A 26,156-nucleotide genomic window follows, 5' to 3' on the forward strand; every position below is an offset into this window, starting at 1 on the left:
AGTTGAATCAACATATACTTTAATATAAGTGGTGTCAATGCAGAGGTGAAGGGAAGTAGATGGGCAAAAAATATATGATGCAACATATAGCTTAGGAATAAGAAACAAGAGAAGAAACAAGACTTATAAAAATACAAAAATGTTCTATGTATCATGAATATTTTAAAAAATATATTGTATTAATTTATTTTGATTTATCAACACTCACTCCTATATGCTTTTGATTTTAAAATTTTTCTCCCCCTTGCTCCCCACCACCCTCCCCAAGATGGCACACAATCTGATATATTTACATTCCTATTAAACATATTTTCACATTAGTGAAGTTGTAAGTAAAAAGTAAAACCAATAGGAGGAACCATAAGAAAGAGGAAACAAAAATCAACAGAAGAGAAAAAAAATTTCCATCCTTTTTTTCCCTGTTTACGCTTTTCTTTCTCCTTTCTCCTTCCTCCCCCACTAGTGTTTTGCTTTTGACCAACACCTCCTTCAGTCTCTCCTCCCTTCTATTATCCCTTTCCCTTTTCTTCCCCTTTACCTTACTGCTTCTTCCCTCCCTTCTATCCCCCCTCCCTTTTCTTTCCCCTTTTCCCTCCTACTGCCTATAGGGCAAGTTAGATTTCTATACCTAACTGATTATGTTATTCCCTTCTTGAGCCAAATCTGATGAGAGTAAGGTTCAAACAATGCTCACCCCCCTCCCTTCTTTCCCTCTGCTGTAATAGGATTTTCTGTCTTTTCCTGTAATGTAATTTACCCTTGTCTGCCTCCTCCTTTCTCAGTACATTTTCTAAGATCAGACTAATCCACTTACTTGGATCCATTTAACCCACTTGATTAGATTTTTTTTTATCATTACATCAAAGTCAACTAATATCCACCCCTTTATGTATACTCCTTTAACATGGTGCAATAACAATACAGTTCTCAAGAGTTGCAAGTGTCATCTTCCCTTGTAGGGATGTAAACAGTCCCCCTTATTAACAACATATTGTATCTTTCTGTCCCATTTACCTTTTTATGTCTTTCTTGAATCTTGTACTTGAAGATCAAATTTTTTGTTGAGCTCTGGTCTTTTTATCAGGAAGGTTTGGAAGTCCCCTATTTCATTGAATATCCATCTCCTCCCTTGAAAAATCATGCTCATTTTTGCAGGGTAGTTGATCCTTGGCTGCAATCCAAGCTCCTTTGCCTTATGGAATATCATGTTCCACACCCTGTGGTCTTTTAATGTAGAAGCTGCAAGGTCCTGTGTAATCCTGACTGTGGTTCCATGATATTTAAATTGTTTCTTTCTGGCTGCTTGCAGCACCTTCTCTTTCATCTGGTAATTTTGGAATTTTGCTATTATATTCCTTGGCATTGTCAATTTGGGATCTCTTTCAGGTGGTGAGTGGTAGATTCTTTCTATGGTTATTTTACCTTCTGGTTCTAGGACTTCAGGGCAGTTTTCCTTTATGATTTCCTGAAAGATACTGTCCAGGCTCTTTTTTTCATCATGATTTTCAGGTAGTCCAATAATTTTTAAATTGTCTCTCCTGATCGATTTTCCAGGTCGGTTGTTTTACCAATGAGGTATTTCAGTTTCATCTATTTTTTCATTTTTTTGTTTCTGTTTGACTGATTCTTGCTCTCTCATAGAGTCATTAGTTTCCATTTGTCCAATTCTAGTTTTTAACAGATTGTTTTCTTCTGTTAGTTTTTGTACTTCCTTCTTCAATTGGCCAATTGTATTTTTAAGGGATTTGTTTTCTTCAGTGTACTTTTTTTCCAGTTTGCCAATTGTGTTTTTTAGGGACTTGTTTTCTTCAGTGTACTTTTTTTCCAATTGGCCAATTGTATTTTTTAAGGACTCTTCTACCTCTCTCATTAGACTTTTAAAATCCTTCTTGAGCTCTTCTAAGAAGGCTTTTTGGGCTTCAGACCAGTTCATATTCCCTTTTGATGTTGCAGATGTGGGTTTGTTGACAATGTTGTCCTCTTCAGAATTTCTGTCTTGATCTTCACTCTTCTCATAATATGAATCTATGGTATGTTTCTTTTTACTCATGGTTTCTTTATTCCCTGGCCTTTAAAGAGATTGAGCTCTCCTGCTGGGGAACAGAGGGCACTGACCCAAGCTTCTTGTGTTGGGAGCCTAGGTCTTGGTCACTGGCTTTGTGTGCTGGGGCCTCTTATGTTGGCAATTGGAGGCTGTAGGGTTTCTGGCAGCTTACCTCGTGTTGGGCTGGAATCAGCAAGGCTGGAACTTTCAGGCAATTCTAGGTTGCCTGCTTTTCCTTTCCTTTAGCTTTCTTCAGCTCCTTTTAGATGGGTGCTGCAGGGTGTTTATCTGCCTGGGGCCCCTTGCCATGCTGCCTCCCTCGTTTCTGCTAATGCACTGGGAGATTCCTTTGAGGGTTTTCTGAGCTGGTTTCCACCAGTTCCCCTGCCCTCACTGAGGCACTTGGAGGTCCAGGTGTGTTTGCCTGCTCTACCACCTGGGCTTCAGGATCTCCTCCTGGTTGACAGTTGGAGGCTGTAGGGTTCTGACAGCTTACCTGGTGTTGGGTTGGAATCAGCAAGGCTGGGACTTTAGGAAGACTCTAGGTTGCTTTCTTCAGCTCCTTTCAGATGAATGCTGCAGGGTGCTTATCCACCTGGGGCCCTTTGTAGTGCTGCTTCCCTTATTTTTGCTGAGGCACTGGGAGACCCATTCGCTGGGCTGCTGCGCTGCTGTTCCCCATCTTTCTTCTAGTTCAGCTGTTCCAGGATTTTCTTCAGGGGTGATATTTTTTGGGTTTTCAGAGGTTGATAGGGGAGGGTGAGAGCGACTACCTTTTTACTCCACCATCCTGGCTCCCAGAAGCGGAAGGCCATGAATACTTTCTTTAAGAAAACTTGTGAAGGGCCAAAAATTATAAGTACAAACAATACCACAAAAATGCAACAGAAGAGTCAGGAAATGACAGGTTATACTGTGGAAATCATTGCTAAATTAACTGTCTTTGAATAGTTAGACAATCTTTCATCTTATTACAGCAATGATAGAAATGAATGCCAAATTATAAGAAAATATAAAAATTAAAAGACATAATATGCAATAAATCAGTTTCAATTGTAATTACTAAACAAGCTATTGCTGCAAAAAAAGGGGGGGAACAAAGGAAGAGAAATCAAAACAAATTATCAGCATCACTGAGTACTATAAAACACCAGAATGATCATTACAGTCTAAAAAACACTTTAACCAGCAAACATTTTATTTATCAACAAATAAGAAAAAATAAGTAAAGATAACATCAGTTTATAATATAACCTCATTTTCAAGCAAAAGAGGAAGGTGGAAGATTAGGGACAGTATTGTGTCATAAATCATCAAGGAACAATCAAAGGGAAATCAAAGAAAGTTTGTTAACCCCAGGCACCAGACCATTCAGGCTGAATTAAAGGATAAAACTAGAAGGAGGATAATCAATAAATGAAAAATGGGAAAAAAAAGTCTGTAAAGTTATTTATAACAAACTCTTTCCTCCATCAACAATGCAGCCACCACATTTAGATTCTAACATCATAATACCCTTTGTAGTCCACGTGGAAGTAAAAACATCACTCAAGGAAACAAAGATGGGAAGTGTATCTGGTCAGACAAGGCATATACAGAAGAGTTCTGTCCTGAGAGCAACATATTCATTGAAAATTCAATATTTTTTATTTATTCAAGTTTTATCTGTATTTATTCAATATTTATCTGTAAGATAAGAGGTAACTGAAGTTGGAGGGGGGAGGGCGAAGAAACTCAGAATATTTATCAAAAACAGATGAGCAAGAAAATATGAATAAGCACCAATCATATGGTAGTTACACATCTACAGAGTTGATCATCTCTACAGAATATTTATGAGAAAAATCTATACATACATCAAGGACATCTTTGATGAAGTTATGAGGTGGGAACTGGTAAAGTTTTACAAAGTTAGCTATGTAGCATAGTGCAGAGAATAACAGACTTAGAATCAGAAAAGCCTGGGTTTGAATCCTGCCTCAGACAGTTACTAGATATGTGACTCTAGGCAAGTCACAACCTCCTTCATCCTCAGTTTCCTCATCTATAAAATGGGGGCAATAATAACATCACAGGGTTATTGTGACAAACAATTGAGATGAAGTGCTTTGCAAACCTTAAAATATTATGTAAATCACAGGTATTATTATTATTAATTCTTTGTTGTTGTTGCTGTTGTTCTTGTTCTTCAGGCAATTGGGGTTAAGTGACTTGCCCAGGGTCACACAGCTAATAAGTGTCAAGTGTTTGGTCTGAGGCCGGATTTGAACTCAGGTCCTTCTGACTTCAGGGCCGGTGCTCTATCCACTGTGCCACTAGCTGCCCCCTATTATTATTAAATGACATGCTACAGCAGACTATATCTTTAAAGTCACAAAATTTAAAAGTTTAAAAATACAAAATCCTACTGTTCTCATTGTTACTATGATAATATAATGTATGACTATAAATAATAGCAAAGATGTGTTAGAAAAAGAAAAATATCACCTTAAATTTTCTCCTCCAACAAAACATCTATCAGGTCCTATGTCAAAATAATACAAGATTCCTTAAAAGATGTAATAATGAACACTTTGTTTGATGACCCTCTGAATTTAATATCAATTAAGACAAAAACCATCAGATGTATGTTTGTCAAACAAGTTTGCCACTGCCATTAGAGAATGTTCAATGAAAAATCCAAATGGAAAAGGGATTGCCCTAAAGAAGAGGGGGTCCTCCAGATTAGCACTTCTCAAACTGTGGGTCACAAGGGGAAAACGTTTAAGAAGCCCTGTAGATGCTCCTACTTATGGATAACATTGTGCTAATTTGCATCAAGCCCTGGCACACTACAGAGTCTCATAAATGAGATCGAGAATCAATCAAAAGAGTTCAGCCTGACTATGTACACAGGAAAAACCTAGTAGACGAATAATGCTCATCATATAGTCTATGGTGTGCAGTTGGATGGTCAGTCCATAGAGCTGATCCATGAGAACATATACTTAAATAATTACTAACAAAGATGGATAAGGAAATAGATCTCAAATTTAACAGAATAAAAGTGGTCTGGATTGCCTTTGAGAATTTGTATGATGATATTAATGACCCCAATATTCTTACTGAAACAAAGTCCCATCTTTTTACTGTCAGTATTCTTACAATGATATTGCATGGCTAAAAGTTACAGAATACCACAGTCTCTGAAGAACCAAAGTTGTGAATCACTCTAAGGTCAATGGAGGATGTGCGGGCATCAGGAGGCAGCATCATATTGGCAGTGAAGAACTTCACAGGAAGAGTACCTTGTTCAGTCATTTCAGTCATGTCTAACTCTTTGTGACTCCATCTGGAGTCTTCTTGGCAAAGATACTATAGAATGCTTTGCCATTTCCTTCTCCAGCTCATTTTACAAATGAGGAAACTGAGGCAAACAAGACTAAGTGACTCGCTCAAGGCCACACAGCTAGGTAGCCAAGCAGTATCTAGCTTTCAAGAGGGAGGGACCCAGAATATTCAGTAGATTATCAATGATAAATTTGCAGAAGCACTTAAACAAAAACAGGGAGGCACTGGACAGGCTTGCAATCTGCATTGCTGAGGAAGCACCCATATCAATGAGATCATAGGTATTCTGAAGGAATAGTTTTAATAGTTTAATCCAGTTCTGAGGTTTTGAATGCTTCTCACCAACTTGTAAAAATGAATACTTTTAATTCTTAAAGTTCAGTATCTTGTAGCTCCATTTGTAAACAGAATTTTTTAAACATATTTTAAAATGCATACATCTAAGAAACTTAAAATTACTCTGTTGTCTGAGTAAACTAGACTCTTAAATGTAACATAAAGGCATAATTCCCTATTCCTTTGCCATGCCTTTCTATGCCTAGAAAACACTGCCTCATCACCTCCTCCTCTTAGAATCCTTAGCTATTTTCAAAGTCTACCACAAATGCCACTTCCTTTATAAGTATTTTCCTAGCCCCTCACCAAAAAATATTTGTATTTATCTTGTATATATTTTGTATATGTTTATTTTGTAAATACAAATATGTGCACGTGTTTTATCCTCTTTGATGGCAAGGACTATTTCACTTATGACTTTGTTTCCCCAGTGCCTGGTATGTAACAAGTACTTAATAAATGCCTCCCAACAGGCTGATTTATAGGTATAACCAGACAAAGTTATTCTAAAAGGCTCCTTTAAAATGTGGATTTGTTATATTCAAGAATTACCCAAATCTCCAAGTTTTAGAAGAAAAAAAACTTCTTGTGGCTTCAAAATTAGAGATTTAAAGCTTTAGTCCTACAAATGATCCATTATTTTAGAATCTTCATGCTTCAAAAATCTAACATGACCCTGCCTAAATAGCTGGCAATACTTCATTTCTATAGTGAATGTTGGCAATGAGTTAACTTGAAATCGCTAATGCATTAATTCTCACTCGTGACCTTCAGTCAGACTAGATAGATATAGAATTTAGAGCTGGAAGGGACCTTAAATACAATTTAGTCCAACCCCTTCCTATTATAGTGGAGCAAACCATGGCCCAGAGGTGGCACAGTGCAGAATACTGGACTTAGAGTTACAAAGACCTTACTTCAAATCTTTACTCAGATGCTTAGTAGCTATTTGTCAACCTTAATTTTGAAATCTATAAAAATGGATGTCAACAATGATATCTACCTCCTAGTATTGTTGTGAGGATAAAATGAGATGACATTGTAAAATGCTTTGCAAACCTTAAATTGCTAAATAAATGTGAGCTATCATTATTATTGTTGTTGTAGTAGTAGTAGTAGTAGTAGTAGTAGTAGTAGTAGTAGTAGTAGTAGTAGTAGTAGTAGATCCAAGGTCACATGGATAGGAAGGAGTAGGGCTAAGATTTGAACCTGGGTTTTCTGATTCCCCTCCCCACTCCCAGTTTCTTCCATACAACATGCAGAACTGCGGTGCCAAGATTACTTGTCTTTTTGAGAGAGATATTAGCAAAAGCAAAGCTGAGTTAAGTGTTCATAGCAGTTGTATTTTATTTCTCTTTTGGTCCAAAGCTTAGAAAGATAGTGATGCATTCTCAGTTGGAGAATTAAAGTGGTTTTGTGGATGGAGAGCTGGCCTTTAAGCCAAGAAGAATGAAGCCAAGTCCTATTCTGTCTGAGGAAGAGGAAGGCTCAACCAGTACTGGTAGAGGGAATAATATAAAATAGATAATTTAAATATTTCTATATTTATAAAATATATAGTATAAATAATATATAACATATTAATATAATATTATAGCTCCTTATGCCAATGAAATCACAATCACAGATCTAGTACCTATCCCTTTCTCTATCATGTCTGCAGTGACAACTGCCAAACTGATGTCAAAGACTACCACCACTAGTTGTAGGGCCATCCAGAAAGCACACTGGACAAGAATCATTTTTGTTTTGATTATGCTCTCATGGAAGCATAGCTCTTTGCTCATATTCTATACCATCATACCTCTGTTTTACTCACGGAATTTTCTTGTATGAAGTATATTCTGTCCATAGTAGCCATTTTCATGCCCACAGTACTAAACTTAAAACTCAACAAAAGAACATTCTTTCCCTAAGGCTGAGTTGAATTATGAAGTTAAATAGCGTGTGAAATTTCTGTATTATAGATGTTTATTGAGATGCCTCTTCTTGACCATTTTCCCAATTTCCCCAGACATTGAAAAGAATGTTGCTAATGCATTATCATTTTCTTAGAGAGGATTGGTTTTGCAAACAGAGTTTCAGTTAAAAGAGATACCTCATTGAACATATAGAGGAGCGCTTTTCTCCCCTAAGGTAGTCTTTCTGAGATAAATTGGCAGAGACCCAGTGAAAAAGGATTTTTTAATACCTTATTTTCCTCACCAAGAGGGTCTGATCATGGCCAAGATGTAAACTACATACTTATGCCATTTTCTATACTACAAGTTTCTCCTTCTCTCCTGTGATGAATGTACAGGTGACAGAACACAATGGGATAATGTTACCCTCTAACTTTTTAGATTCAATGCATATCATACTGAAAGTTGAAGCCATGGGCTCCAGCAACCAGGCTGGTTAATATTTCATAAGTTCTTTCTTAGTGTATTATAAAACACCACCAGCACAACCATCCTTAAGTTTCTTCAGAGAAAAGGAAGAATTCTCTACTCCCTTATTTTTCAGACAATAATACCTTATAGTTATATATCAACAACTTTATTCTCAAAATACTTTATATTTGTTACTTCATTTCATTCATAAAATATTTCTCTCAGATGACAGACAAGTTGGAAATTCTTAAGAAAAACATTTTAAACATCACTGTAAAATTCCATTCATTCCTCACTACATTACCAAGTTATTATTTTTCCTTTCAACAAAATTCCAAGTTGTCCTCATTGTTATACAATATACTTCAGTAACTTTAATTGCAAATGTATAACCTTCAATATAATTATTCCTATCTTTACCCCATGTTTCACTTCCAGGCCATTTTTCTCCTGCAGACTTTTTCTACAGCCTCTGAATTTCTTTACCATACCCCCGTGGGGTTACCTCTCACCTCCCCTTTTACTGCTCTATTTTGTATATTGTCTTCCTCCATGAGAATTTAAGCTCCTCGAAGGCAGGGACTATCTTTCTTTTTGTTTGTAAATCCTTAATAAATGCTGGTTGACTCGATGTTTTCTTCCCTCCTTTTCCTTAATATTCTCAATTTCATAACTGATTGTAAAACAAATATTTTATTAATTATATCTTATTTCAGATATTCATTCTTGCATATGTATCAAACTACTTTAATTCCTAAAATATTCATCACTTATCTACCTTTCTCTCTTAATTTTATTTAATCCCCATAGTATTTTTTTTTGTACACAAGCTCTCCAATCTTTGTATCAAGGAATCTTAACCTAGGATCCACTGACCTCTAAGAGGGGTCTATGAACTTAGATATGAAAAAATAACATCACTATTTCAAAATAATTGGTTCCCTGACACATACAAAAAGGTCAGGATGCCCTGTTTATTTTGCTTGTGTCTTTCATTGATTGAGCATCCAAAATTTTTACTTTCTTATATCTCTACTCTATTTCTGTTCTTAATCCTAAAATGTGCATTTTATAGTTACATAGTGATCAGACATTTATTTGCCTTCTGCACTGAAAAGTTATGGTTGCAGTCTGAAGAATGTTGGCTTAGATTAGATATAATTCTTATTTTCTTGAAAGCAATAACTTCTAAGTAGAATGGGTTCCTGATAGGGGCTAGTGTCTATAAAGTTTGCTAAAGTCATATAGACTCTCACGTGTCTTCACTGTTGTCAGAGTAGTCCTATTAGAATGTCAAGGGAAAAGAATAGCTGATTTTTCAACATCATTTCTAGCCCTAAAACTCTATGAAAGAAGTAGGTTTTAGGGCTATAAACTGTGTGGTGGTTTGGTATTTTTAAGTTTGTTTAATGTAATATTGCCAGTGGGTCCTTATTGGTGCCATCCACAAGGTGGCATCAGCAATCTTATATTTACATTATTGAACATTTGGGAAGGGATCAAATCAAGAATCCTTTAGTGTGCCACACCATCATAATGAAGGATATTCACATTTCACGTCTGAATTTTTTGCCCAAGTTATACTGATATGGAATAGCTATAAGAAAGGTAGATTGTATGTAATAACTATTTAGCATATCAATTGAACCATTTAATACATTTTCTATGCTTTTCTTTCCATGCAAAAAAAATTGAAACATAAAATCAGAGTTGTACAACCTGTATTTGAACAAGTATACCCTCTATATCATAACCCACAAGTGACAATTATCCTTCCTTGAAGCTGTCCATTATAGGGGAACTCTATGCTTCCTGAGGCACTTCTATACTTACAGAGAGTTCTAACTATAAGGAAAATCTTCCTGACAGCTAGCCTAAATCTGCCTCTACAACTTCTAGTCATTTCTCCTAGATCTGCTCTCTGATTCCAAGCAAAAATTGCTTGAAGACAGCTGTCATGCTTACTGTAAGTCTTATCTTCTCTAAGTAAAGCATCCCTTCAATTGATCTTCACCATCCTTCATTCTTCACCCTCCTCTTCTCTCCATTTTCCATCTGTAGCTCTACTTGGTTTCAACTCTAGGAAACACCACCCCTCTCCCAGGATAGGCTGACCGCCTGAAATCTCATCACTATAGAGGCAGCTAGGTGGCACAACCAATAAAGCACCAGCCCTGAAGTCAGGAGGACCTGAGTTCAAGTCTGGCCTCAGATCAAATCCATGACACTTACTAGCTGTGTGTTGCTTAACCCCAACTGAAAGAAAGAAAGAGAGAAAGAAAGAGAGAAAGAAATCTCATCACTATGCAGACTGACAGCTTTTGATACTCAACACCTTTGCAGTTCCCTCAGTTGGCTCACCCCTCTGTCTGAAGGGTTGGAAGACAAAGCAATACAGTTCTCCCCAAATCATTCCTTTATAAGGGCTCAGAATTCTCCAGGTAACTCTCCACCTTCCATCAGCAGTTTTGCTTGGTTTTATTTCCATGAACATCACCCTCCCCCAGTGCCAGATACTCCCAAACCCTCCTCCACCCCACCCTACTCCCTCCACGCCTGCTTTCTGTGTCACCTTTTAGCTCCCTTTTGTGTTTTGTCTTCTATTAGATGTTGCTCTTTGAGGGCAGGGACTATCTATCTATGTATTATTATTATTATTATTATTACTACTACTTGTATCTGCAAAACTTAGAACAGTGCTTGGCACATGGTAGGTACTTAACAAATATTTACTGAATTGAATTTGACACCCTTAAGTTTATCAAGGTCAAGCATATCAATTTTAGGAAACTAAACTATGATGCTGAGAACTGAATACCATATTCTGCACCTGGATTCCTGACTAGGGCAGACTAAAGTGTGACTATCAATTCTCTATTCCTGAACTCAACGCTTTGTTTCATGTATTCTAAGTTCACAATAGCTTTTTCTTTTTTTTCTTTTTTTTTGAGGGGGTAGTACTCTATCTCATGATTAATGTATATTGAATTTTCAATTCATAAGAAACCCAGATCTTTTTTTGTCTTTTTGTAAATTAATTTATTTTTAGTTTTTAACATTCACTTCCATAAGCTTTTGAGTTTTAAATTTTCTCCCCCTCTGTCCCCTTCTCCCTCCCCAAGACGACATGCAATCTGAAATAGGCTCTACATATACACTCCTATTAAACATATTTTTATATTAGTCATGTTGTGAAGAAGAATTAGAACTATTAAAAGGAACTATAAAAAAGAAGAAACAAAACAAAGGAAAAAAGAAGAGAAAATAGTATGCTTCGATCTGCATTCAGACTCCATAGTTCTTTCTCTGGATGTGGACAGCATTCTCCATTATAAGTCTTTTAGAGATGTCTTGAATCCTTGCATTGCAGAGAAGAGCTAAGTCTATCAAAGTTAGTCATGGCATAATGTTGCTGTTACTGTGTACAATGTTCTCCTGGTTCTGCTCATTTCACTAAGCATCAGCCCATACAAGTCTTTTCAGGTTTTTCTGAAGTCCACCTGCTCATCATTTCTTATATCACAACAGTATTACATTACATTCATATACCACAACTTATTCAGTCATTCCCCAATTGATGGGCATCCCCTCAATTTCCAATTCTTTGCCACCACAAAAGGAGCTGCTATAAATATTTTTGTACATGTGGGTCCTTTTCCCATTTTTATAATTATTAATCATTTAGTTGAATTGACACCAGGCCCTGTCCTATTCACAAATCAACCAATAAACATTTATTAAGCACCTACAAGAAAAAGTAAGATGTACAAACAGTGGAAGAGATTATTTAAGAGAGGAAATCCTATCTTTATCAAGTAATTATTTCCTTCGCAAACCCTTAAAGGAAGATAATAGTCCCTTGGACAGCGCACTGGATTCCTAGGCAGCAGAAAAGCAGTTTCAACCTGGGCTTAACCATTTAATTGTTGTGAGCTCCTATAAAAACTACTCACAATTCTGTTTCCTAAGTTGCTGACTGCTTTAGGAACAAAATACTATCTGTTTTGACTAAAAATGTCGGGGTGGGGTCAGACAGGTGTCAAAGAGATATTTTGATTCAGGCATTAAAAACAGTGAAACAGTGGAGCTTGGAAAAATACACCAGAAAAGAGAAGACAGAGAAAGAAAGGAAGAAGAAAGGAAAAAAAAGGAAGGAAGGAAGGAAGGAAGGAAGGAAGGAAGGAAGGAAGGAAGGAAGGAAGGAAGGAAGGAAGGAAGGGAAAGTTGATAAGTCATCCTACTACTTAAAACAACAGAAGAAATCCCTTCAAACTATTTAGCGTTACTGCCTCTTTGCCCAGATGTTTTCTTGCCAAATCTCAACCACAACAGAACCTAGCAAAGTTCACAAAGCCAATGGTTTTAGAAAAAAGCCTGATTAGATCTTGTATTGCCTCTTACGCTGTGGGTCCAGGTGTCATAGACCTTTTAGGGAGCACAACAGGGAGAAAAAAAACTACCCTCCTATGTATCACAAAAGGTGAAGAACTAATTTTACAGTATGAAATGTATCTGGCAATTAATAAAAAATATTCTTATTATTCTTCTGCTTTATTCTGTGCTCTCTGCTCCCCAAGAACCTCAGTTTGCTCCAGGGTCCTGTGCAAAGTGATAAGACATGTATTTTCCTAAGGTCACTCTCTTCTGCAGTAAGCAATTATTCTTTTGAATTTCTCTCAAATGCCTGCCTCTTGAATATTGAAAAAAGAATGTAGGACCTTTAAAAATGCTTCTGAATTCATGAAGCAGTCTACAAGCCTTTCAAGTCATATTCTTCCCATCCTGCAGTGCCTTTCAATTGTCAATTGTGGATGGCTGTTTATAGCCTGGATCCTTCACCACCCAGACATGAAGACAGCAGGTGCAGAAGAGTGATGTGAGCCTTGTGTGGGTGTGTGTGTGTGGGTGTGTGCATGTGTGCCTGTAAGTTGAGAATGCCTGAGCTTGCCACATAGTAAGTGCTTAATAAATGTTTGTTTCCTTCTCTTTGCTTCACCTCCTCTATTTATTTCATATATTCTCCTTGCCCTCACAGGTTACTTTATCTGGGAGAAGATGGTGCTACCTCTTTGTAAGTGTGTGTGCCTTCTTGAACAAAGAAAAGTAATTGTCAGATGTGTCCTTTAGCTCTCATGATGCCTTTTTTCCCTAGTTTTAATGCGATGAATTCAACCTGTGTGAAACTATCCTTCTTCTACCTAAATCCCCATGGGCAGGAGTCATGTGTTGTTAACCTACAACTCCTTATAGTATCATTTCATGACACAAAATCAATTCTCCCTACTCTTGCTTGCTTCTTCAAGAAAAAGGATACAAAAAATCACTTCTGAAATCCTTTTTATTCCCAGATCAGGTATTTATTACTTGATAATTATGTGGATTTTTGTATCAGCTTTGTATTATTTTTCCTATGCTCCTCCAGTTTACAGAAAAGTGGATTAGAATATTTTATCCTTCAAATGCAGAGACACCTTCAATGAAGTACTGTCAATAGGGGGATTTTTTTTTCTAGAATTGGTGATGGATTTATGCTACTTCAAACCACACCCTCCCTCCTGGTTCCCCTTGTGATCCACAGCATGCTTTTGTAAAACAGTTATGCAAGGTTTACAGGACTGCTCATTTCCCTGAAAGAGAGCAAAGTAAACTAGTCCTCTCAGTGAAATAGCCCCTGCCCTTAACCTTTTTAGCTCAATGTCCTAACAAATGGAAAAGTGATAAAATTGAACTAAAAAATCTGAAGCAGTCCCTTTTTGCTAGCACCAGTATACACAAGGGCAAGTACAAAGTGAAATAAAAACATAGAACATTGTATCTTCTAAGTATTTACATGGTATTATTAGATTATTAGTAACTGTTAATAACAGAAGCCATATCTTCTCAGGTGCCAGATCCACTGGGGAAAACGATTATCCAGTTAAGATCACTGTTTGTGTTAAGCACACAAATGTAATTCTGAGTTCGTTTTCAAGAAAAAGTTGATTTCATACACAATAGAAAAGTCCTTGTATTCAGTTACGCTGATAAAACTATCATTTATATTGTCAGAATTAAATAGTTGCTTATGAGTATAAAGGACAGCTAGGTGGTGCAGGCCTGGAATCAGGAAGACTCGTCTGTGTGGCCCTGAGCAATCACTTAACACTGTTTGCCTCAGTTTCCTCATCTGTAATATGAGATGGAGAAAAAAATGGCAAACCATTCCAGTATCTTTTCCAAAAAAACTCCAAATAGGGTCGCAAAGCGTCTGATACAACTGAAAAATGACTAAATAATAACAATAACAACTATGAGTATAGACTTTTCACCATACCTAGAATGACAGAATCTGAGTTGAATTAAACTTCAAAAGTTCTATGATCCAACTCTATGTGGTCCAAAACTATATGGTCTATATCAAATTAGGCATTCACTCTCATAACTAACAAGAGTTTATCCAACCTTGCCTCAAAGAACTGTAGTGAGAGAGAATCCTTCCCCTCCTGAGGAAGCTCCTCCAATCTTTAGATAACTCTAAGTTTTAGATAATGTTTCCTTAATATTAGGTCTAAAGTTGTCGCTCTTCAACTTTCACCCAAGGCTCCAAGGTTTGATCTCACAGGCCAAACAGAACAAGTATAATCCTTCTACCTGCTTGCCATTCCTTCAAGGAACTGGAGATGGTAATCACATTCCCCCTGAGTCTTCTCTTCTCCAGGCTAAATATCTCCACTTCTTTCAACGAGTCTTCATATCTAATCATCTGGAGGCCTCCCACCATCTTTATTGCTTGTGAATGTTCTACGGACATCCTTTAGCATATCAAAATCCTCCCAAAATATGGTGCCCTGAACTGAACACAATACTCTATATGTGATGTTGCAATAAAGGCAGTGTAGAGGACTATCACCTCCCTAGTTCTAGATATAGCATCTCTCTTCCTGCAGTCAAATCAGATTTACTATATGGCTGACATACCATACTGTTAGCTGTTTACATTTGGCTCACTGTCCTAGCCTGTTCAGATCTTTTTGGATCCTGACTCTATCCTCTATCCATTTGGCATTTATACCTCATCATAAGATGGTACCAACCTCTTTACAGATTTATTTTACATTCTTTTTCTTCTTCTAGCCAAACTGGCCTACTTGTCATTCCCTATGCATGACAGTCTGTCTCCCACATCTATGCCTTAACACAAGCTGTCTGTCCCCTATGCCTAGAATGTTTTTCTTTCTCACCTCCCTCTTGAAATCCCTACTTCCACTCAACACATAGCTCAACTACTACATCTTACATGATAATATTCCTGATACCCTCCTCTATAATAATGGTAATCACTAATGATGATGATGATGATGAAGCTGATAGCATTTCTAGAGTGCCTACAATGTGCCAGGCACTGTGTTAAGTGCTTTACAAATATTATCTCATTTGATCCAGTTACTTGTACTTCCCCCCAAAACAACTACTTATTATTTTTATACTTACTTATCTATGTACTTATTGGTCTCCCAGTAGTATATAAGTTCCTTGTCATCAGAGATTGTTTTCAGTTTTGTCTTTGTATCCCTAACACCTACCATTATTGGTAGCACATAGCAGGAACTTTGTAAATGTTTGCCGAATCAAACTGAATCCAATGTTTAAACTATCCTTTCTAGCTTTGTGATATCTACAAATCTGAGAAATATAATATCTATAGTTTTACTTTTTTTCATTGACAAATAGCACAAGATCAGACAGATACCTAGACCTCCATTAGAGCTCTCCTTCTCAGCAAATCTGTTACAGCTACTCTTTGGGTCTAGCTATCTATCTAGCTGTGAAACCACCCAACTTCACTATCGTCTTACCCATTCAAAAAGATAGCATGAAAGAAAAACATATGCTTTGCTGAAACCTAGATTAACAGCATCTTTAATATTTCCCTGCTCTACCTGTTTAGTTGGTAACTCGGACAAAAAGGGAAATAATAGTAGTCAGGAATGGCCTCTCCTTGTTGGAGTAATGCTAGTTCTTTGTGATCACTGTTACCTTTTCTAGGTGTTCACTAACCACAGCTTTAACAATAGAGAATTTTGTCCAGCATCAGTCAATTTCACTGACCTTTAATTTTCAAATGCCACTTATTTTTTTAATATCTAAAAATTTGTCTTTCTCCAGTTCCATTGTACCTCCCTATTCTCCATGGTCTTTCAAAATTATTAACACTGGCTTGACAATCACAATTGCCAGTTCTTTATGGAATTTGGGATTTAACTAATTGGGGTCTAGAGACTTGAAATCATTAAAGAAATCTAGACCCACTTTACTATCTCCCTCTTTGTCTTGGCTTTCAATGCCCCTTTAGGCATTTTTATTCATCTCCTTCCAGTACAAAGATCATTGTGCTCGGCAGGGAAAACAGAAGTAGAATGAAAGCTGAGTGGCTCTGCCTTTGTTCTGTTGCCCATTATTATCATCCCATCCACCAACTCTAACAGTCTCACACCTTCTTTGCTCTTCCTTTAATCTCCAAAACTAGTGTTTAGGAAAGTTCTTAGCATTCCTCACCAGCATCAGCTGTTCTGAACTTTACCTCTCTTCCCACTATTCTTGTAAAACTGTTACACTTTTCTAGTCATCTGTCATTATTTGCATTTGCTTCCATTTTTTACACAACTGATTTTAAAATATAAGTTGCTGGATGAGTTCCTAAGGCATTCATATCAGTTTCTGGAGACAACTCACCCTTTTTTACTCACTGCAATTTACTCTTTGTTTCCTCAGCATTTCAGTTTTGAAAGCCTCCTCCTCCTGAGTTGGCTTCCCCTGTAGAATTTCAGGAAATGGGCTAGTGCCAATTTTTTCTCTGAACCTTATAAATATGATTTCCCAAAAATTGAGCGTACACTTCAAGCTAGAGCCGGCTTTCTCTTTTTCTTCTCTATGATGAATTCTAATATGAAATTGTCACTTCCTTCCAAGGTATCCACTATTCCTCCTAATGGGTCAGAAACAGGCCCATAAGATCTGTTCCCTTCACTGCTTTCTCCGTCTTTTGAATGATAAAATTATCATTAAGGCAAGCCAAGAAATTCTTAGCTGTTCTGCTTTTGGAAGGAAGAGAATTATTGCAGATTTATGAACTACTGAAGTTTCTTTTACTACTATATTATGTCTCAGTACAGATTTGTGATGTCTTTGCTCAAATGTGTCACCTATTTTCTTTTCTTTCTTTTTTTTTTTGTCTAGGTAGTCCTTAGTATATTCATGACAATATCTCCTCTACTTCTGTTTCTCTTTATCTTTAACCAAATATTCTCTACCATGCTTCCCTACTTTGGGTCTTGTATTTACTTACATAAAGATATCTTCTTAATGTACAATGATAATCTCTACCCATTTTGCACCACCTCCCACATCCTGCCCCCCCTACCATTTCCCTCTTACCCAGGTTCCTTTTCAGGTATTAATCTCCAGAGGCAGCACAGTGTAGCAGATAGGGGGATAGTCTTGAAGATAGGAAGATCTTGGTTCAAGTTTGGCCTCTGATACATACTGACTGTGTGACCCTGGACAAGTCAGCTGACTTCTCAAGATGCAGAGGAATCAAAATGCATTGGTAACAGGAGTTTTCTTAACTGAGAATTCCCTATAGTAATAAAATCTCAAGTCAAGTACCTATTTCTATTCATTTCCAGAACCATATTCCAATAATGGGTCATGTCTCACCAAGTTATGGTGCTATTTATGAGGTAAAATTTCACCTCCTGCATTAACATCTCTGGATCTACTTGCATACTATTTACACTTTATAAATTTTTGCATGAAGATGATATCATAGGTTCACTTATTTTTATTTATTTCATTAAATATTTCCCAATTATATGTAAAAAATTTGAACAGAATATTTTTAAATTTTTGAATTCCAAACTCTCTCCACCTTCCCACTCCTCATTCCTCTTTGGGAAGGCAAGCACTTTGATGTTCAATTATACATGTGAGGTCATTTAAAACATCTCTCCATATTAGCCACATTGCAAAAGAAAACACAAATACAATAAAATAATAAAAATGAAGAAAGTTTACAAAATATATGCTTCACTCTCCATTCAGAGTTCATCAGTCCTCTCCCTGGAGGTGGACAGCATTTTTTAACACAAGCCCTTTGGAACTGTCTTAGATCATCGTCTTGATAAGAGTAGTTAAGTCTTTCACAGCTGATCATCTTTACAATAGTGATGCTACTGTGTATAATGTTCTCCTGATTTTGCTCACTTAACTTTGATGACTTCATCTAAGTCTTCCCAGTCTTCCCATCCCACTCACCATTTCTTTCTTACAGTACAATAGTATTCCATCATAATCTTATACCACAACTTATTCAGCCAGTCCCCAATTGACAGGACTCTTCTCAATTTCCAATTCTTTGCCACTAGCAAAAGAGTTGTTATAAGAGTTGTTGTTTTTCAGTCATTTTTCAGTTGTGTCTGACTCTTTGTGACCCCATTTGGGGTTTTCTTGGCAATGATACTGGAGTGGCTTGTCATCTCCTTCTCTAGTTCATTTACAGATGAGGAAACTGAGTCAAGCAAGGTTAAGCAACTTGCCCAGGATCACATAGCTAATGAGTGTCTGAGGCCAGAATTGAACTCAAGAAGAGGAGTCTTCCTGACTCGATGTCTAGCATTCCATCCACTGCACGACCTATTGCTATAAATATTTTTCCACAAATAGGTCCATTTTCTTTTATCTCTTTAGGATAAATATCTAGTGGTGGTGTTGCTGGGTCAAAAGGTATGCACAGTTTTATAGCTCTTTTGGCATAGTTCCAAATTGTTCTCCAGAACAGTTGGACTAGTTCACAACTCCCCCAATAGTGCATTAGTGTCCCAGTTTTCCTCATCCCCTGTAGTATTTGTCATTTTTCTTATCCATCTTAATAGTCAATCTGATAGTTTTCAGGCGGTATCTCAGAGTTGTTCTAATTTTCATTTCTCCAATCAGTAGTGATTTAGGCCATTTTTCTTTTCATGTGACCATGGATAACTTTGATTTTTTCTTCTGAATACCTTTGACTATTTATCAACTGGGGAATGGCTCTTATTTTTAGAAATCTGGCTTAGCTGTCTTTTTATGCTTCTTTTGAGTCTTGCATTTGAAACTCAAATTTTCTATTTATTTTCTGGTCTTTTCATCAGGAAAGTCCTTGAAAGTCATTAAATAACCATTTTTTCCCTTGAAGGTTTATACTCAGTTTTCCAGGGCAGGGAATTCATTTTAGTCTTAGCTCTTCAGCCTTTCAGAATATGTTCCAAAATATCATGTTTCAAGTTCTCCATTTCTTTAAGGTGGTAGCTGCTAAGTCTTGTGTGATTCTGACTATGGCTCCACATTATTTGAATGTTTTTTTTTTTTTCTGGATGCTTGAAGTATTTTCTCTTTGACCTGGGATCTCTGGTATTTGGCTATAATATTCCTGGGAGTTTCCATTTTAGGTTCTCTTTCAGGTGGTGATCAGTGAATTCTTGCAATTTCAAGCTTTACCCTCTGGTTCTAGGATATTGGGGCATTTTTCCTTGATAATTTCTTGAAATATGATAACTAGACCTTTACTTTGATCATGGTTTTCAAGTAATCCAATAATTCTTAAATTCTCTCTCCTTGATTTATTTTCCAGGTCAGTTGTTTTTTTCTGATGAGATAATTCACATTTTTATTTCTATTCATTTAGTTTTTTGACTTTGTTTTATTGTTTTTTGATGTCTTATGGAATCATTATCTTCCACTTGCCCTTTCTAATTTTCTGAGGAATTCTTTTCTTCAGTGAGCTTTTGTACTTCTTTTTCTATTTGGCCAATTCTGCTTTTAAGGAGTTATTTTCATCAGTGATTTTTTTTTTTTACCATTTGGCCAATTATGTTTTTTCAAGATGTTGTTTTCTTCAGTATTTTTGTGCCTCTTTTACCAAGGTATTAACTGCCTTTTTATAATTTTCTTCTTTTGCTTTTAATTCCTTCCCTAATTTTTCCTCTACCACTCTTATTTGGTTTTTTGAAATCTTTTTTAGCTCTTCCAGGAATCTTTGTTGGGCTTATGTCCAATTCACTTTTTTTTTTCTTTGAGACTTTGCTTATAGCTTCCTTGACTTCTTCTGAGCTTATGAATTGATCTTCTCTGTCATCACAGCAGCTTTTCATGGTCAGGTTCCTCTTTTTTGTTGTTGTTTGCACCCTGTTTCTTGATTTGGAACTTCATCTTAATGTTATACAATTTCTGTTTAGAAAGTGACATTCTAATTTGAAGACAAGATTACTAGCTTATACTTGAGGGAATTACTTTACTCTCCAGTTGTTCTAATTTTACCTCAAAATGAAGATGGCAGTAACTAGTATCTAACTACTTCATAAGCCAGACCATTTCTAAAAGCCCTCTGAGAAACTTATATCGGAGATATCATGCAATGCTAAATTTTGAAGACTAATTACCAAAAAGGAAAAAGAAATTTTCAAGCTGAAAGGAAACTTAGAAATCATCTGCTATGCATCCAGCTTAACCAAGAGGATGGAAACTAATGACTCCTGGAATTCCTATCACAGCAAAAGGACAGAGTTCATAATGATCACCCCTGTACCATCTGCCGGGCCTTTTACCTTCCTTTCTCCTATCCTCCAAAATTTTGAGCTTTCTTATCCTTAATGCTGTACCCATGCCCCATTTCACCAGGCCTTGCCATCTGCCCTACTGCTATGCCCTTCATAATCCTCAGGCTTGCAATCTGCCCTACTTCAGACCCCTAAGGACAACGAGGACTTGTCATTCACCTTAAATCTCTACTTTTTATATATGTTGTTTTTTCTATTACAACTTCTTGAAGACAAGAACAGTCTCGTTTTTATTTTTGTAACCTCAGTGGTTAGCAAACTACTTAGCATAGACTAAGTGATCAATCATTTTTTTTTAATTTCTTCATAGAATCATAGATTCAGAGCTGGGAGAAACCTTAGAGACCATTAAGTCTACCACCTTCATTTTATAGATGAAGAAACTGAGGCACAGTTTGCCTATGGTCACAAAGCTAATAAATGCCCGAAATGGGTGAGGTTTTCCTGACTCCATGCTCATGGCCTATCCACTATAATATGGACTTTATTCATTCATCTGTCCAATCTCTTCATTTTTGCAGATGAAGAAATGGAGACCCAGAGGGGTAAGTGCCTTGTTATTTCATTTAAGAATAGTGATTTTTTAAAATTGTTACTCCATAAATATTTATCTCTAACTTTTTTGTAGATGCAGTTTGCATATACTATACAAAAGCCAACAGCAGGGATATAACAACACTGGGGCATTTGGAGGCATGTCTCCATTTCAGGACACCCAGGCCCCAACTTCAAGTTCCCCTCCATATACTTGTATTTGTCCCGTAAGTATTTTTGGGGCCCTGTCAGTACAAGATTTTTGCATAAAGCCCTGGCCACCTGTCAGTGGCATGTGAATTGGTAACAGCTGTTTCACTTGCCCACCGAGTGCTCAGCCAAAATACATAATCCACAGAAAGACTCCAACATAAAAAGGTGAAGAATGTGTTTTCAGTTTGAGAATTTTTTTGGAGATTTTTTCTACACCCCCCCCCAAGATATACATCATGTATGAGTAGGGAAGACAAAAGATCTCCTAAAAAAGATAATTCCAGTATCAGTGAATGGCCAGGATAATTTCTGAGTTTAAAAGTGTGGCCTAATTGCTGTAATGTTTAATTACTGAAAAGTTTTGTTACATTCCCCCATTATTTGTAAATATTGAGGAAAAGACAGGAAAAGGCAGAGTAGGGGAATGAGAAGAATCTTGTATTTACAGGGTACAGTAGCTAAAAAACATCCTTAAATATATAAGCTTAAACTCAGAGATTGTCAAGAGCCAGAAGGCATCTTAGAGATTATCTAATAGAATCTCATTTTACATATAAAGAAACTGAAGGCCAGCGAGATTAACCAAGCTTGTCCAAGCTCACACAAGAAGTTATTAGCAAAACTAGAACATGACACACTCCTTCATGACTCTAAGGACAGTGTATTTTACTTTACAAATAGTGGCCAAGTCTAATATCTTAAGGAACTTACCAGTAGGTCTTTTTTTAAAATTTGTCATATAAAAGAAACAACATTAGATGTGATCCTTTGTATTTTTTGCTATTTCTCTAGAGGTACATGAATAGCTGATAACTTGAATGTCTTTCCAAAGACACTGACTTCTCAATTTAAATCAATTCAACAAATATTTAATGCGTAACTACCATGTGCCTGAGAGGCAGCTAGTTGGTGCAATGGATAGAGTGCCAGAATAGAATCACCCTCCCTGACACACCCAGACAAATTAGAAATTTGCCCCAGCTGAGCTTGCTGTATTTATTTCCTCTATTCTACAATCCCAAACTCATTCTGGGACAATCAGAAAATGCAAGTACTTAGTGCTACATCCATGCTACTTCATGGTCCCTTGCTGTCTAACTCCTGTGCCCCAGGAAGAAGGAAAATAAAAAGGAAGTAAAGGCAGTTTCAACTTAATAACAAAAAATAAAGTAAAAATAAAACACTGCCCTGAGGCTACAGAAAAATTAGCCTTTCTGTTATATGTGCTTCAGCTCTTACTGTTGAATCATTTAGACTCCCCATGACCCCATTTTGGGGCTTTCTTGGCAAAGACACGAGAGTCGTTTGCCATTTCCTTTTCCAGCTCATTTTATAGATGAGGAAACTGAGGCAAACAGGATTAAGTGACTTGCCCTGGGTCACACAGCTTGTAAGTATCTGAGGTGAGATTTGAACTCAGGTCTTCCTGACTCCAGGTCTGGCACTTCTCCACTGTGTCACCTTGCTGCCCCCACAGCACTTAGTGGAAGATGATTCTAGAAGTCTGAAGAGACAGAGAAGTTTATCACTGACCTGCTGTTAGCTGTTGCTGATTCTCTGAGGACACACGTCACCTGCATGTTACTTGAGGAAAATGGGATTCTCAGAGGCATACCCTTTCATTTAGTGCAGAGGTTCTTAATCTGTAATCTGTGAACTTTTTTAAAAAATATTTTGAAAACTATTTCAATATAAATGATTTCCTTTGTAAGCCTATGGTTATCCTATACATTTGAAAATATTATTCTAAGGTGTCTATATGCTTCATCAGACTGCCAAAGGGGTCATGACACACACAAAAAAGAAAAAGAACCCCTAATTTAGCAGCTTATGGAAGTCAACAGGGAAGAGTTATGAGTCATTTGTAGTCACAGGTGGTGCTAAATTCCCCTCAGGTTTAGCTAAGAGGGCATGGGCTTGAATCCTTTTCCAACTTTTATTGCAGGTCAGGTATTTTCTTTTCCGATAAAAATGAGGTCTGGGAGAGGATTGTGAGAAGACTTTAAATACCAGGCTCAAGGCTGTGCGTTGGATCTAATAAACAATGAAGAGCTACTGCAGGTCATTTTGTTAGGGATTATATTCGTCATGTCTCTCCAATTAGAATATCATTTCTTTGAGATCAAGAACCACCACTGGGCAGCGAGGTGGCGCGGTAGATAGAGCACCGGCCCTGAAGTCAGGAGGACCTGAGTTCAAACCCGGCCTCTAGGCCAAACACTTGACACTTACTAGCTGTGTGACCCTGGGCAAGTCACTTAACCCCAACTGCCCAAAAATTTAAAAAAAAATCATCACCTAGGCTGCTAGTTGGTACGATGGATAAAATCCTGAGTCTGGAATCAGGAAGACCTGAGTTCAAATCCAGTCTCTGACATTATGTGACCCTGAGCAAGTTGCTAAGCTTTAGTTTGCCTCAGTTTCCTCAACCATAATATGGGGATAATAAAAGCACCTACTTCATAGAGTTACAGTGAGGATCAAATGAGATAGCACTTGTAAAGTACCTACTTAGTGCAGCGCTTGGCATACAGTAGGTGCTACATAAATGCTTATTCCCTCTCCCCGATTCTCCTATGCTTCTTTCATATTCTTCACCTACTTGTCTGGCTTTTTTAATTTTTGTATAACAAATTTATTTTATTTTCAATTCTCTAAGCCAAACAAGCATTTCTATAACACAGTACAATAAAAAGATGACTGCACAAGAAAACTACTATGTACAACTTGCTATTCCCCTCAAATATACAACAAAGTTATCATGTAAATTTCTTTTTTTTCCCCTTTTTTTCCCATTCCCTCCCTAGAGATGGCTATCATCAAACACGAATAGGTATGTATATATGTAAAATTATTCTATACCTACTTCTATTTGTCAATTCCTTCTATGGATACAGATAGCATCTTTCTTCGTATGTCCTTTATTTTTAATTTGTATTATCAGGTTATTAATTCTTATTTAGGTTTCTGATAATAAAAACAACTCATGGACTCATATTTCAATACCTAAAGCAAGTATTGGGAATTTGAGAAAAAATAAACATTTTAAAGATACCAGGACAGAGACAAGACTTGGGATTGTATTGGTATAGAGGCCTCCCCATAAGGAAACTCCCTCTATTCACACAGATCAGCATCTTTTCTGCAACTCAGAGTCTTAAGGAGTTGACTGAGGTACACACAGTAAGAATTTATTAGAAGCAGGACTTGAACCCAGGTCTTCCTGGCTCTCTAATCGCTCTGCTAGGCTGCTTCTACTTATAAATTTCATATAAAAATTACATATATAATCAATTTCTTATATAAATTCTGTTTATACATCATGTATTACATACAAATGATATGCACATATGAGTTTTCTGTTCAGTCATGTCCAACTCTTCCTGACCTCATTTAGGATTTTCTTGCCACATGTCCTGGTGTGGTTTGACATTTCCTTCTCCAGCTCATTTTACAGATGAGGAAACTGAAGCAAACAGGGTCAAGTCACTTGTCCAGGGTCATACAGCTAGTAAATGTACAAGGCCAGATCTGAACTCAGGAAGATGAGTCTTCCTGACTCCAGGCCCAGCACTCTATCCACTGAGCCACCTAGCATTTCAGAACGTGTGTGTGTGTGTGTGTGTGTGTATGTGTGTGTATGTATATATATACACACATACATATACATATATACATATACATATAAGTACACATGTCATACACATGCCAGTAACATACTGCTTCTGCTTATGTCATTAAGAAGGATGAACAATGGCGCAGCTAGGTGGTACAGTGGATAGAGCACCGGCCCTACAGTCAGGAGGACCTGAGTTCAAATCCAGCCTCAGACACATGATACTCAAAATAACTGTGTGACCCTGGGCAAGTCACTTAACCCCAACTGCCTCACCAAAAAAAAAAAGGATGAATAATATCACCTAACACCCTTGCCAATAAATATTACACACAGTGTAATCATGACATAAATACTTAAATGGAGTGAGGTGAATTCTCAAGAGAAACTTTCATGGAAAAATCAGTAGAATTTTTTACAACAAAAGTTAGGAAAGATTCAAAGATAACTCCGAGGAATCTAGCCTCAAGGATTCGAATTTCTCAACTGAATCTATAGCAAGATGATACCAACAATGAGGAAAATGTATTTCTAAAATGTCATTTAATGTCATGTGCCCATGTATATGAGACTACTGTTGTTTTTTAATATGGTAAAAGAACAGTGATACACACATGTACACACACACACACATATACACACACATATATATATGTGTGTATGTAGTAGACAGCTCTAGGTTTGAATCTGTTCCACCTGGAAGAAGGGAAAAGGAAAAAAGAAAATGTGACATAAATCCTGATTTTAGAGATAATTAATTCATCGGTAATCATTGTTGTCCCCTCCCTGTTGTAATAGTACCAAATAGGACAACAAAACACAGCTCATTCACAGGCAATATATATCACAGTATTTTAGTTTGGGTTAATTTTCTACTGCTTGTCAGACATCATAAGAAAGTCCATAGCTATACTGAGGCCACCAAATTTCTGGAGTTGTGACTTTTCACAGTCCAACAGATGGAAAAATTCAAGGTCTACTAGATTGGATGCCTGTTCAAGATCCTATGGAAAGTCAATGGCTGAGTTAGGAGTTAATTTTAGGATTCCCAAAAACAAATTTTTTTTAAAAAAGTATGAAGA

The 26,156-nt window shown here is 36.9% G+C and overlaps 1 protein-coding gene across 1 annotated transcript in view; it reads right to left on the reverse strand.

Moving 5' to 3' along the window:
• TMEM182 (transmembrane protein 182) overlaps positions 1-26,156 on the reverse strand; it is an 81,747-nt gene that overhangs the window by 19,777 nt on the left and 35,814 nt on the right. The gene's annotated exons all lie outside the window — the stretch shown is intronic.

Source organism: Phascolarctos cinereus, unplaced genomic scaffold, assembly GCF_003287225.1.
Source record: "Phascolarctos cinereus isolate Bilbo 61053 unplaced genomic scaffold, phaCin_HiC Scaffold_7;HRSCAF=346, whole genome shotgun sequence".
Taxonomy (NCBI): domain Eukaryota; kingdom Metazoa; phylum Chordata; class Mammalia; order Diprotodontia; family Phascolarctidae; genus Phascolarctos; species Phascolarctos cinereus.